Here is a 14532-nt window from a genome sequence, read left to right as displayed (position 1 = left end):
CCAGAGTATGCATTCACCTCTGTCTGTAGTATCATTATCTAGCGCGTACTCTGTAAGTTAAATGTTCATACTTATTATTCCCATATATTTAGGCCACTACGCTCCTCTCTGCTCAATCCTACTCCACTGTGCTTACCTCTGTTCTGCTTCGTTCTTCGAATGCGTCAGCTGTCCAAAAGAGCTGCCGCCGCTTGTGATAGCGTTTATGAACGCTATTCATTATCGCGCATGCGCGATGCCCTATTCCGTGACACTAATCTCTTTCACGCATGCGCACTCATCTCAGTTACGTTAACAACAAGGGTGGTTTGGTATAGTTATATACCTACTCATGGACCATTTCATTTGATTTCTTACACTAGTAATCTAAAAGGGATCAGAGTTGTATTTAATTGCACAACATTGGATGCAAATCGATATTCCTTTGTTGCGCGTGCGCGCGCAACATGAACTATGATATTGGGGACCCACGCATATGCTGTGGTCCCGTGTATAGTGTCTCTTCTTCACTTAACAAGATATTATTGCTTAACAGATATTTAACAAATATTTTAAAATAATAAATTGTCCAAATTGCTTATTCCAATACATGTTCATCACATTTCCCCATAGGTCCCATTACAGGGGGCCAATTGGTTATCTCTTACAGAAGGGTGTTAACGTGTCTCCTCATTGGTAGTCTTATGCACGATAAAATCAAAAGAATCCACTGATAGGCAGTGATAAGCTGCCTTACGTCCCACAGGGAGGTGAATCCCTGCGGGACATACCGTGGACTGTAACATTTGACACACTATATCAACAGGTCATTGTACTCCTTCTTTTATATGTTCGTTCTCATAAAAAACACATGAAGTTCAGCTCTTCATTGATACCCCCTGGTCTCAGGGAGTCAAGCCGGTCTATCCAGAATGATTCACGTTGATTCAATCTTCTTCCCATGTCCTCATGTGCATTTTGCTGTCTCACAACTTCCAAAATCTGTATCCTCATCTGGCTGATATTATGCTTCATTGTATTCCAGTGTCTAGCCACTGCCGAGTTCGGATTGTTGTTCCGGATGCACGACCTGTGCTCGTTCCACCGTAATTTGCCTGGTCTCTTTGATTGTCCTACATAGTAAATGCCACACGGACATTTGATGCGGTAAATAATGTTCGAAGTGTTGCATGTTGCATATCCCTTAAGCTTAATTTTTTCACCTGTGCGTGGATGATCCACTGTGTCTCCTTTTGTTATAAAGTTGGAGTTGCTGCAGTGCAAGCAGGGATATGTCCCTTTTCTTAATGTGTCTAGTGTTTTCTTTTCAGGTCTTGTCTTAACCAATCTGTCTCTCAAGTTTGCACTCCTCTTGTTCGCAAACGTAGGTTCTTCTCTAAACAAGTGTTCTACTCTCATGTCATTTGTCAGTGTACTCCAGTTCTTCTTAATCACACTTTTTATCTTGTTACTCTGTACTGAGTAACATGACACATACACTATATTTGGTTCTTTCTTCTCTCTTCTGGTGCCACTCACTGTGGATTCTCTTAACCGCTCTTTGGCTGCTACTATCTCTGCAGGTTTGTACCCTCTTGCTTCAAACCTTTTTCCCATGTTCTCAATTTCTACCGCACACGTTCTTGGGTCATTGACTATCCTCTTTACTCTCATCATCTGGCTGAAGGGAAGATTCCTAATCAAACTCGGTTGGTGGAAACTTAGTCGGTGAAGTAGATTATTCCGATCTGTCTCCTTTCTATAGATGTTGGTCAGAAAGTTGTTATTATGAATTCGTATCTCCACATCAAGGAAGTGGATTCGTGTTTTTGAAGTTTCGTTTGTGAATTGTATGCGTGGGTCTATGTTGTTAAGATAACCAAAAAAGTCATTGAGAGATTCCTCTGGACCGTTCCATATTCCGAAAATATCGTCCATGAACCTGACCCACATAGTTATGTAGTTTCTCCATACTGCATGGTCGAGTACATGTTCCTTTTCAAATTTATGCATAAAAGTATTTGCATATGTCGGAGCCATTGAGGCCCCCATCGCTGTGCCAGATGTTTGAATGAAGAATTTCTTTCTGTATTGAACGTATGAGTTTTCGGATATAAATTGTAGTAATACCAAGATGAATTCCTTGGTAGCCTTCAAATCTCCTTCTTTGAGGAGTAGCCATTCTATTGCTTATATGCCCAGGTTGTGGGGGATAGAAGTGTAAAGGCTTTTTACATCGATCGTGAACATAATTGAAGAGTCTGTAAATGCATTTTTCTTCAGTATTTCCAAAAAGTGATTAGTGTCTTTAATATATCTGTTTTCTGTATCAGAGGTTGTAAGAACTGATCGATATATGGGCCGAGTGGTTGTAACACACTATCCACCCCAGAGACTATGGGTCTACCCAGTGGTTTCATCAGACTTTTGTGTATTTTAGGCAACGTATAAAAGTTCGGTATTCTTGGGTGTTTGTTGGTGAGAAAGGATCTTGTTTTGGCACTTATCCACCCTAATTCTTCTGCTTTCCCCAGGAGTTCTTCTAAATTCTTCATTATTTCACTTGTTGGGTCACTATCCAGCTCTGAGTACACATCCGTGTTCCTAAGTTGATTCATACATTCGTTCTGGTAATCTTGACTATTCATAATTACAAGTGCTCCCCCTTTGTCCGCTGGACGTATGGTTATCTTATCATCTCCATATAGATCTTTTAGCAGCTTGAACTTATTAGGTTTCAGGTTCCCATATTTCTTACGTTTAAATGACACTTTCTTCAAATCTCTGAGGACTTGTCGATGAAAAATATCGATTGATGGAATGTTAATTGGAGGCATAAAATTGCTTTTCTTTTTGAATTCTTGTAATTCCTCTGGGTTCTGTTCTTTGAATTGTGATGTGTCAAGTTCATCAAAAAACACAAAGTTTTAATTTTCTCACCAGTTTGAATACGTCAATCTTAGTTTTGAATGAAGTTAGGTACATAACTTAAACCCTTCTGGAGTAACATTTCTTTGTTTTTCGTTAGTGTTCTTGATGATATATTCACTACTAACTTTTCTTCTGTCTCGCTCCCTGGGTCTCTACTCTTTGACTTTCTTTTTCTTTTCCCCCTTCTCATTCTTTTCTTCCTGTCTGTTGTCCTAAAAAAATAGGTTCTGCCCTAGATTCTCTTTCAGATGTAGTAGCTTCTGTTTGTTGTTCTGTCGTCCTTCTCCCTCCAGATGTACCTTGTTTTTCTCTAGGGTCTTCAGAGTCCGTACTCGAAGTATTGTCTGTACTCCCCTACTGCTGTTTCTTCTGGAATGGGGTTTGATATTTGTCCCTCCAAGTGTAGACTTCTCCGTTCAAATAGTCGTGTCTCGTCGGAATTTCCTCACTTTTTTGGTTTCGATTTCACTTTTGTATGATTCCAATTTCTGGTTGATATCTACCAGTACTGTTCCTAATTCTTCTTTACCAATTGATGTACACGATTCCTTTTCTATTTCTCCAATTTCATCGTTCAAGGTCTTAACGTTTTTAGTGAGCTCTTGGATGGTCAAGAGAATCAGATCTAACGAGCACTTGTTTAGTATCGCCTCCCATTTGCGCACACATTCTTTATCTTCCTTACATAAAGTAGGTCTCAAATTAATTCTTAGTTCCCTTGGGATTCTCTGGTTTTTATGATACCGTCCTAAAGTTATAGCGTGTAGCTTTCTGTTAATTTCTTTACGAATTTAGTATTCTAGTTGTTTTATTCTCCTCGCGGGATTAGGGTCAGCAGTTTTTGTTTTCCATGCTTGGTCACTGATTTGTGTCAGGATTGCCTCGGCCTCTTCCGATGTGAAACCTAAGGTTTCTGCTCTTACATTCGTAAGTTGTTCGATATCCTCAAAGGACATGTTCTTGCGTGCCTCCACCCAATGTGTGTGCCACTGTGAGCAAATATACAAATCGGGAGTAGGGTGGGCACTGCTTAAATTTCAGATTTTTACTAATTATACAGTCAATTGTGGGGGCTCACCCTCAAGCCTAGGCACTAGGTTTTAAACAATATCCATATAGTAGGGCTGGACAACTTCCATCCCTGGATGAGCTCGCTCTCTCTCTCCCCTCGTCGGGTTTCAATTAACTCTCATCAATGATTTGTATTCGAATGGTGGATTGTTATTGAGGAACATAACTAATGAATGAAATACAAATCATTGATGAGAGTTAATTGAAACCCGACGAGGGGAGAGAGAGAGTGAGCTTATCCAGGGATGGAAGTTGTCCAGCCCTACTATATGGATATTGTTTAAAACCTAGTGCCTAGGCTTGAGGGTGAGCCCCCACAATTGACTGTATAATTAGTAAAAATCTGAAATTTAAGCAGTGCCCACCCTACTCCCGATTTGTATATTTGCTCACAGTGGCACACACATTGGGTGGAGGCACGCAGGAACATGCCCTTTGAGGATATTGAACAACTTACGAATGTAAGAGCAGAAACCTTAGGTTTCACATCGGAAGAGGCCGAGGCAATCCTGACACAAATCAGTGGCCCAGCATGGAAAACAAAAACTGCTGACCCTAATCCCGCGAGGAGAATAAAACAACTAGAATACTTAATTCGTAAAGAAATTAACAGAAAGCTACACGCTATAACTTTAGGACGGTATCATAAAAACCAGAGAATCCCAAGGGGATTAAGAATTAATTTGAGACCTACTTTATGTAAGGAAGATAAAGAATTTGTGCGCAAATGGGAGGCGATCCTAAACAAGTGCTTGTTAGATCTGATTCTCTTGACCATCCAAGAGCTCACTAAAAACATTAAGACCTTGAACGATGAATTTGGAGAAATAGAAAAGGAATTGTGTACATCAATTGGTAAAGAAGAATTAGGAACAGTACTGATAGATATCAACCAGAAACTGGAATCATACAAGAGTGAAATCGAAAACAAAAAAGTGAGGAAATTCCGACGAGACACTTACGACTATTTGAACGGAGAAGTCTACACTTGGATGGACAAATATCAAACCCCATTCCAGAAGAAACAGCAGCAGGGGAGTACAGACAATACTTCGAGTACGGACTCTGAAGACCCTAGAGAAAAACAAGGTACATCTGGAGGGGGAAGGACGACAGAACAACAAGCAGAACCTACTACATCTGAAAGAGAATCTAGGGCAGAACCTATTTTTTTAGGACGGGAGACAGGAAGAAAAGAACGAGAAGGGGGAAAAGAAAAAGAAAGTCAAAGATTAGAGACCCGGCGAGCGAGACAGAAGAAAAGTTAGTAGTGAATATATCATCAAGAACACTAACGAAAAATGAAGAAATGTTACTCCAGAAGGGTTTAAGTTATGTACCTACACACAGCACAACTTCATTCGAAACTAAGATTGACGTATTCAAACTGGTGAGAAAATTTAAACTTAAGTGTTTTTTGATGAACTTGACACATCACAATTCAAAGAACAGAACCCAGAGGAATTACAAGAATTAAAAAAGAAAAGCAATTTTATGCCTCCAATTAACGTTCCATCAATCGACATTTTTCATCGACAAGTCTTCAGAGATTTGAAGAAAGTGTCATTTAAACGTAAGAAATATGGGAACCTGAAACCTAATGGAATCAAGCTGCTAAAATATCTATATGGAGATGATGAGATAACCATACGTCCAGCGGACAAAGGGGAGCACTTGTAATTATGAATAGTCAAGATTACCACAACGAATGTATGAATCAACTTAGGAACACGGATGTGTACTCAGAGCTGGATAGTGACCCAACAAGTGAAATAATGAAGAACTTAGAAGAACTCCTGGAAAAAGCAGAAGAATTAGGGTGGATAAGTGCAAAAACAAGATCCTTTCTCACCAACAAACAGCCAAGAATACCGAACTTTTATACGTTGCCTAAAATATACAAAAGTCTGATGAAACCACCGGGTAGACCCATAGTCTCTGGAGTGGATAGTGTGTTACAACCACTCGGCCAATATATCGATCAGTTCTTACAACCTCTGATACAGAAAACAGATACTTACATTAAAGACACTAATCATTTTTTGGAAATACTGAAGAAAAATGCATTTACAGACTCTTCAATTATGTTCACGATCGATGTAAAAAGCCTTTACACTTCTATCCCCCACAACCTGGGCATAGAAGCAATAGAATGGCTACTCCTCAAAGAAGGAGATTTGAAGGCTATCAAGGAATTCATCTTGGTATTACTACAATATATATCCGAAAACTCATACTTTCAATACAGAAACAATTTCTTCATTCAAACATCTGGCACAGCGATGGGGGCCTCAATGGCTCTGCCATATGCAAATACTTTTATGCATAAATTTGAAAAGGTACATGTACTCGACCATGCAGTATGGAGAAACTACATAACTATGTGGGTCAGGTTCATGGACGATATTTTCGGAATATGGAACGGTCCAGAGGAATCTCTCAATGACTTTTATGGTTATCTTAACAACATAGACCCACGCATACAATTCACAAACTAAACTTCAAAAACACGAATCCACTTCCTTGATGTGGAGATACGAATTCATAATAACAACTTTCTGACCAACATCTATAGGAAAGAGACAGATCGGAATAATCTACTTCACCGACTAAGTTTCCACCAACCGAGTTTGATTAGGAATCTTCCCTTCAGCCAGATGATGAGTGTAAAGAGGATAGTCAATGACCCAAGAACGTGTGCGGTAGAAATTGAGAACATGGGAAAAAGGTTTGAAGCAAGAGGGTACAAACCTGCAGAGATAGTAGCAGCCAAAGAGCGGTTAAGAGAATCCACAGTGAGTGGCACCAGAAGAGAGAAGAAAGAACCAAATATAGTGTATGTGTCATGTTACTCAGTACAGAGTTACAAGATAAAAAGTGTGATTAAGAAGAACTGGAGTACACTGACAAATTACATGAGAGTAGAACACTTGTTTAGAGAAGAACCTACGTTTGCGTACAAAAGGAGTGCAAACTTTAGAGACAGACTGAAAAGAAAAAACTAGACACATTAAGAAAAGGAACATATCCCTGCTTGCACTGCAGCAACTACAACTTTATAACAAAAGGGGACACAGTGGATCATCCTCGCACAGGTGAAAAAATTAAGCTTAAGGGATATGCAACATGCGACACTTCGAACATTATTTACGGCATCAAATGTCCGTGTGGCATTTACTATGTAGGACAATCAAAGAGACCAGGCAAATTACGGTGAAACGAGCACAGGTTGTGCATCCGGAACAACAATCCGAACTCGGCAGTGGCTAGACACTGGAATACAATGAAGAATAATATCAGCCAGATGAGGATACAGATTTTGGAAGTTGTGAGACAGCAAAATGCACATGAGGACATGGGAAGAAGATTGAATCAACGTGAATCATTCTGGATAGACCGGCTTGACTCCCTGAGACCAGGGGGTATCAATGAAGAGCTGAACATCATGTGTTTTTTATGAGGATGGATATGTAAATGATGGAGTACAATGTCCTGTTAATATAGTGTGTCAAATATTAGAGTCAACGGTATGTCCCGCAGGGATTCCCCTCCCTGTGGGACATAAGGCAGCTTATCACTGCCTATCAGTGGATTCTTTTGATTTTATCGTGCATAAGACTACCAATGAGGAGACACGATAACGCCCTTCTGTAAGAGATAACCAATTGGCCCCCTGTAATGGGACCTCTGGGGAAATGTGATGATGATGTATTGGAATAAGCAATTTGGACAAGTTATTATTTTATTATTTTAAAATATTTGTTAAATATCTGTTAAGCAATAATATCTTGTTAAGTGAAGAAGAGACACTATACACGGGAACACAACGCATGCGTGGGTCCCCAATATCATAGTTTATGTTGCGAGCGCGCAACAAAGGAATATCGATTTGCATCCAATGTTGCGCAATTAAATACAACTCTGATCCCTTTTAGGTTACTAGTGTAAGAAATCAAATGAAATTGTCCATGAGTAGGTATATAACTATACCAAACCGCCCTTGTTGTTAACGTAACTGAGATGAGCGCGCATGCGTGAAAGAGATTATTGTCACGGAATAGGGCATCGCGCGCATGCGCGATAATGAATAGCGTTCATAAACGCTATCACAAGCGGCGGCAGCTCTTTTGGACAGCTGACGGGTTCGAAGAGCGAAGCAGAATAGAGGTAAGCACAGTGGAGTAGGATTGAGCAGAGAGGAGAGTGGTGGCCTAAATATATGCGAATAATAAGTATGAACATTTAACTTAAAGAGTATGCGCTAGATAAGGATACTACAGACAGAGGTGAATGCATACTCTGGGGACAAAAAGCCAAGCAGGTAGAAACCTATTGGAATACTATGTATTCACATAAGAAGATTATGCTTAAAAATGATCTATAATGGATGTTTTTGTATTTTTTTTGTATTTGTTATATTGTTTGAACGCCATGACGGAATACAACCAAACCCGGTTTGTGTAATATAATTTTCTTTAATAATTTTCTTTACGAAATTCACTCAATGGTGAAAAATTGGGACCGAATTATAATGATGGGAATGTCACTGATTTGCATATTATTTTTTATATAATAGTGTTGATATCCCTGATGATGGACGGAGGTCCGAAATGCATTGGCAATAATTTTGGAACACTGATTGGCCAGGAATAAACATACATATCTGATAAATCGTATCAAGAATGGTGGATTGTTATTAAGGAACATAACTAATGAATGAAATACAAATCATTTATGAGAGTTAATTGAAACCCGACGAGGGGAGAGAAAGAGCGAGCTCATCCAGGGATGGAAGTTGTCCAGCCCTACTATATGGATATTGTTTAGGATGATCAGATTTAGGATGATCACCAGTTTTGCATGCAGCAGTAACATATCCAGAATTATGGGAACAGAGAAAAGATGAGTGGTGGGCAGTGGTAAGAGAATTGGCGACACAGATAACGTCTCAGTGGAGTGTATGGACTGGAATTCCGACTGGAGGCAGCCAGCAAGTGGTTGTATGATATGATGTGGCATTTGTAACACGCCTATACACAAGTGTGTCAAGGCGTGACGAGGCAAGGAAGGGGGAACAGAGGGAGGACAGAGACAACAACAATCTTACTAGGCCAAGTGACATTGAGATCCCGCAAGTGCAGGCGAAGGGGGAGGGGAAAAGTGCCAGGGTGCAAGGGGGGGGTGGGGGCAGTAGTAGTGAAGAGCCGGACCTAGATATGCTCTAAGAAGATGGAAGTGAAATCAGAAAGAGAAAGGGGTGGTGTTTGTGGGCGCTTGCTGTTCATTTATTTATTTATTGTTCACTTGTTAGGCGCCTATACAGCAAGTAAATACCACTTCAAAGCGCCTACAGGGCAAAGGGAGGTAAAAGAGTGTGAAACACATATCCTTGTGAGTATTCAGAACTTGAAAGTGCAGCAAGGAAGAGGGAAGGGGGGAAGTGCTAAAGTGTCTGTGTTCGTGGGTGAGCCACAGATAAGTGCATAGTAGAAGTGCATGGTGAGGAGCATGCTACATGACCATGGGCCGCGATAGCTAAGTGCGAGCTGCCAAGGCGGAGGGAGTGCAAGGGCAAGTGCTGAGGGTACAAGGCAGGATCTGGGACGATTGGGTGTGGGAGGTCAGGGACCCAGAGGATGCATGAGTGCCCAGGACACCAATTACAGCAGCTGTGCAAATTAGCACAGGGGAGAAGAAGGGAAGGAGGAGGTAAAGAGGAAAGTCTTGAGGAGCTTTCTGAATTTAAGGAAGTTCTGCTCAAGGTGCAGAGAGAGAGGGAGGCTGTTCCATAGAAGGGAGCCAGCGAAGGACGCAATCCACCACCTCATCTCTGTTTAGCGAAACGCTTTACACACAGAGAGTTGGTGCCACAGGAATGTAGAGGTCTAGAAGGAGAGTATTTACTCAGATAAAGTTGAAGATGGTGTGGTCCCCGGGCCCAGACAGCCTTGTGGATGATACAGAGGGATTTGAATTTAATCCGTGCAGCAACCGGGAGCCAGTGAAAACTTTTTAGGGCAGGAGAGATGCAGAACCTGGTCTTAAGGCAAAGGATAAGTCTCGCTGCTGTATTCTGGTTTAAATGCAGGAGCCGCAGAGTGGAATAAGGTAGATTCAGGAGGAAGCTATGTCATGGCTACTTGCCCAGGATCACAGGAGCGGCACCATCAAGTGGAGGGAGCAGAGGGCATCATGGTTCACGCACGTCCCTTTGGGACATTTATACATGGGGGGCCTGGTTGGACGCAGTCCTGGTGCCTTTGGCGCCAGGCTCATGGAAGAACTTAAACAAGACATTTTCGTTATGGGCAGAAGTGCTTGGAATGGAATGGAACTCTTTTATTATGGGCAGGAATACTCTCAAGAACTTCTCACTTGTGTGTAACTAGTCCGGGTTTGGCCTCCATCTGCAGCTGCACGTGCAACTTCCAGGAGTGTCAGGGTTGGCAAGCAGGACTGAGCTAGGGGGCGTGGCCTTAAGAGCTCAGCTATAAAAGCCAGCCCAACCCCAAGGCACACGCTTCGCATTATTCTGCAACTCCCTGCAGCGTAACGCTCACCGTCGCCTGGGATTCAACTTACCTGGAGAGATCCTGCCATCTACATCTGTACTTACCATCTGGAGGATCTTGCTCTCAGCTCTCACCTGTACACTTCTTCCTGGCACCGCGGCTTACCTGCAAACATCTCGGAGTGCAGACAGCATCATCTGCGCACCGCGGCACGATGCAATCCATCCGAACTCCCAGCACCTGCAAAAGACAAGGTTAGACACTTAACAGACATTACGTTAAGGGCGCGCTGCCATTAAACCTCTGCCTTCCCTAAAATCATCACTCACCTGCTGCCGGACATTGCGGTTACATCCATCTTCTGCTCAGCCGCGTTCCGTGCCTCCATGGCTGTTGTTAGGCCGCATTTCCATCTATTTGGGAGAAAACAGAGGGGGACGTTAGTCAGAGAAAAACAACAACATTGAGAGCAATAAGATCAAGACATTGAGAGAAAGCAGAAAGAGCGGAAAATACAAGAGACATTGAGAGAAAACAGAAAGAGGAGTTTCTCCAGCATGGGGTCTAGCATGGAATCACATGCTCATGAATATTCCCCGTCGTCAGGCCGGGAATCCTCGGTATAGAAAAAAAAATCAGTATCAGTTTTGTTTCTGATCTGTCTTTCTTAGTAGTAACCAATCACTGGTCTCTGGGTCATACTGCCCCCAGCCAATGACTGCCCTCTCCCTAAGCCCCGGCTCTGGCAGCCATCCTCAGATTTTTACCGCACGTTCAAGTGTTGGGAGTCCTCGTGCTGTAGCTCTCGAGCTTTTGCTGCGTTTTCGTGCTTTTTCAGGAGATTTTTCTCATTTTTCAGTTAAATAGAGCCTCAAGCTCCACCGTTTCTACATCCAATCAATGGGGATCCGTTTCGGAGTTTTCTACGCCCCTCAAGGGCGAAAATTTCGTCGAGTTACGCTTTTGGAGGATTCCAGAAGTTCCGAGGCCTACCCCGGACATGGCCCAGGAGAAAGGAAGCTCGACGCCCGGGAAGCTGTTCAGGACCTGCCCTGGATGCCAGCTTCAGAATGTTTTCAAGGAGGACGAACATTCGTTATGCCTCTACTGTCTCCATGAGGACAAGACGCACACGGAGAAGGACTGTGCATTTTGTGGGAACATGTCGGAGCGGACCATGAAAGATCGCCACCTCCGTCTCGCCAACTGGCTGGAAGGGAAGAGCCCGTCAGGCGAGGAGAAGAAGTCCGAGCGGTCTTCTAAGTCCTGTGAGGGCGCCCTGGCGACGGGGGCCCAACAAAAGGCTAAGCACCGCGGGTCCGCGGGCATCGGGAGCGCCGAACGGTCGGGCTCCTTGGCTGCCAGGCAGGGCGCATCCTCCCCGGCGCCATCAACCACGAGCCAACGCTCTGGCTCGGGTAAGAGGAAGTCCGAGAACCCGGCGAAGCTTCTGGAGAGGCCCCGGTCGATCTCGAAGATTCCGGCAGAGGGGGAGCGAGGCTCGGACCCTCCCCCCAAGGTGAAGGCCCCAGGCGTACAGAAGGTGACAATGGCCTTAATTCACCCTGCTAAGACCTCGATTGAGGATGTCGCCGCGGCCCTGGCTCAGCCTGTGGAGGCTACACCAGTGGAGGCGACCTCAGGACCCAGAGTCTCCCTGCCACCGCAGAGGGAGTCGTCTTTCAGGCCCATTGAGAAGACCCCCACGAAGTCCTCATTGGAGAAGGTGGGGGAGGGGCTGGTGGCCATCGTGGATACGGACACAACCTCTGAAGAAGAGCTCATCGAAGTCGTGGAAGAGGCCCAGCCCATCGGGAGGGATCCCGGTGAGGGCGACGACGAGAGCGACGGTGTCGCCGACGGGGCTCCTCAAGAGCCCTCGCGCCCGTCGTTTAGGGCGGCGAAGGACACTTCAGCAGCCATTTTGTCAGCGATTCAGTCCTTATGCTCGGAGATCAAGGTTGCCCCTCCCCCCCGACGGAGGTACCTCCAGACCCGACGGGGGACCGGAGCCAGGACCTTCGGAAAGTCCACCGCATAAGAGGAGGAGGACGTATCCTACGCCACCTCTCCCGCCTCTGCGGCCTGCTCTGCCTTCCCCCGGTCTATTACCCACGGGGATGATACAGGCACGGACACGGCTACGACAGGTACAGATGACGATGGAGGCGACGACGGGATGTGTCCCCCGTCACCCTCTGCTCTGGCGTCCCCGCCCGACGAGATTGGATCCTTTCATGCCATGATTTCCAGGGTATCCGAGCTCTTCCAGCTCTGCCCAGAAGAGAAGAAGAAGGAAGGGTTCCTTTACCAAAGGTGCGAGGCTAAAAGGAAGACGGTCCTCTCCGTACCGCTTCTTGATGATATCTGGGATGAGGGGCTCGCTCTCCTCAAGAACCCTGCCACGGCGCCGGCAAAGAGGGACCGGTACGAGAAGAAGTACCGGGTCCCCGACGCTGCCCCCTTGTGCCATCGGGTGCAACCTACCCCAGATTCGGTCGTCTCGGTGGCGGCAAAGAACAAAGCTGGGGGGGCATCAGCCTCGACATCAACTTCCCCGCCGGACGGCGAGGGCAGGAAGCTGGACACGATGGGACGACGGATCATCTCATCCGCAGCGACGACTATCAAGGCGGCCAACGCCCTGGCTATCGTAGCCCACTACGACAGGGAGTTGTGGTTCAAAATGGCCCCTCTGTTGGACTTCGTTCCGGACTCCAAAAGGGCTGAGGCCCTTGAAATCCTACAGGAAGGTGAGATTGCTTCGGACCACGCCATCACGGTGGCAACGGACATCGCCGACACCGGTTTCCGTCGGTTGGGCAACAGCGTTTGCTTGAGACGACGAGGATGGCTCAAGGCCACGGATTTCCGCCAGGTTTTGGACATGCCCTTCGACGGGAACAACCTGTTTGGGAAGGCGGTTGATGAGTCCCTTCAGGCCATCAAGACACACAGAGACTGCCCGGGCACTGGGAGTGCTCCAACAACGACGGCCGTCCTTTCAGAGCTCTGGAGGCAGACAAGTTGCCTCCAAGGGATCCGGCTTTGGCTCCTCCACGTACCGCCAAGCGGCAAGATCTTCGTCCCAGGAAGCCTACATGGGACGCGGCAAGTCAGGTGGTGCCCGTCGTCGTCGACAGGGAGGTCAAGGAGGCAAGGCGGCCTCCAAACAAGATTGAACCGACCGTGGGGTCGGGCCCCCGCCGAAGCACCCCGGTGGGAGGCTGGCTGGCGAGGTTCATCAGCGTGTCGGAGTCCATCTCCACCAACCGTTGGGTGCTGGACGCCCTGGCCCAAGGGCCCACCCTCGAGTTTCAGAAGAAGTGCCCTCGCGTTCCACCCGTGGCCAGGAAGGAAAATCACGTCCCTCAACTACTGTTGGAAGTAAGGGCGATGCTCAAGAAGGGTGCCATCGAGCTCGTCCCAAAGAGGCTTCGGGGCTCCGGAGTTTACTCAAAGTACTTCCTCGTAAAAAAGAAGACAGGAGGATGGCCCCCCATCCTGGACCTGCGACGACTGAACGTGTACATCAAGGCACAAAAGTTCCGTATGGTCACCCTCCAGCACGTGCTGGGACAGCTGGAGGAGGGCGATTTCCTGTCGTCATTGGACTTGGAGGATGGTACTTCCACATCCCCATTCTAAAAAGACACCAAAAGTTCCTCAGGTTCGTGGTGCAAGGGCGGCACTACCAGTTCAAGGCCCTCCCTTTCGGATTGAAGTCGGCACCCAGGGTGTTCACCAAGTGCCTTGCACCGGTGGCGGCGCGGCTGCGCCTACAGGGGATCCACGTCTACCCCTACCTCGACGACTGGCTCATCCGGGCAAGGACAAGGGAGCTCGCCGTGGAGCACACTGCAAAGACCGTCCAGCTGCTCACGGACCTGGGATTTTCCATCAATTTTCCAAAATCCCACCTGGTTCCGTCGCAAGTCGCCCTGTTTCTGGGAGCCAAGCTCGACACAGTGGCACGGCTGGCCTCGCCGTCGGAGCAAAGGACCAGGACCATTCTGGGCAAGGTGCAGCATCTGCTGGC

General features: G+C 45.9%; 1 protein-coding gene across 1 annotated transcript in view; it reads left to right on the top strand.

Moving 5' to 3' along the window:
• The window catches only part of CCDC146 (coiled-coil domain containing 146), a 1748551-nt gene that overhangs the window by 331243 nt on the left and 1402776 nt on the right, over positions 1-14532 (top strand). The window lies entirely within an intron of this gene.

Source organism: Ambystoma mexicanum, chromosome 12 (genome assembly GCF_040938575.1).
Source record: "Ambystoma mexicanum isolate Mex_15411 chromosome 12, UKY_AmexF1_1, whole genome shotgun sequence".
Lineage (NCBI taxonomy): Eukaryota > Metazoa > Chordata > Amphibia > Caudata > Ambystomatidae > Ambystoma > Ambystoma mexicanum.
Note: the sequence above shows the minus strand (reverse complement) of the source record. Positions and strands in the feature narration are given on the sequence as shown.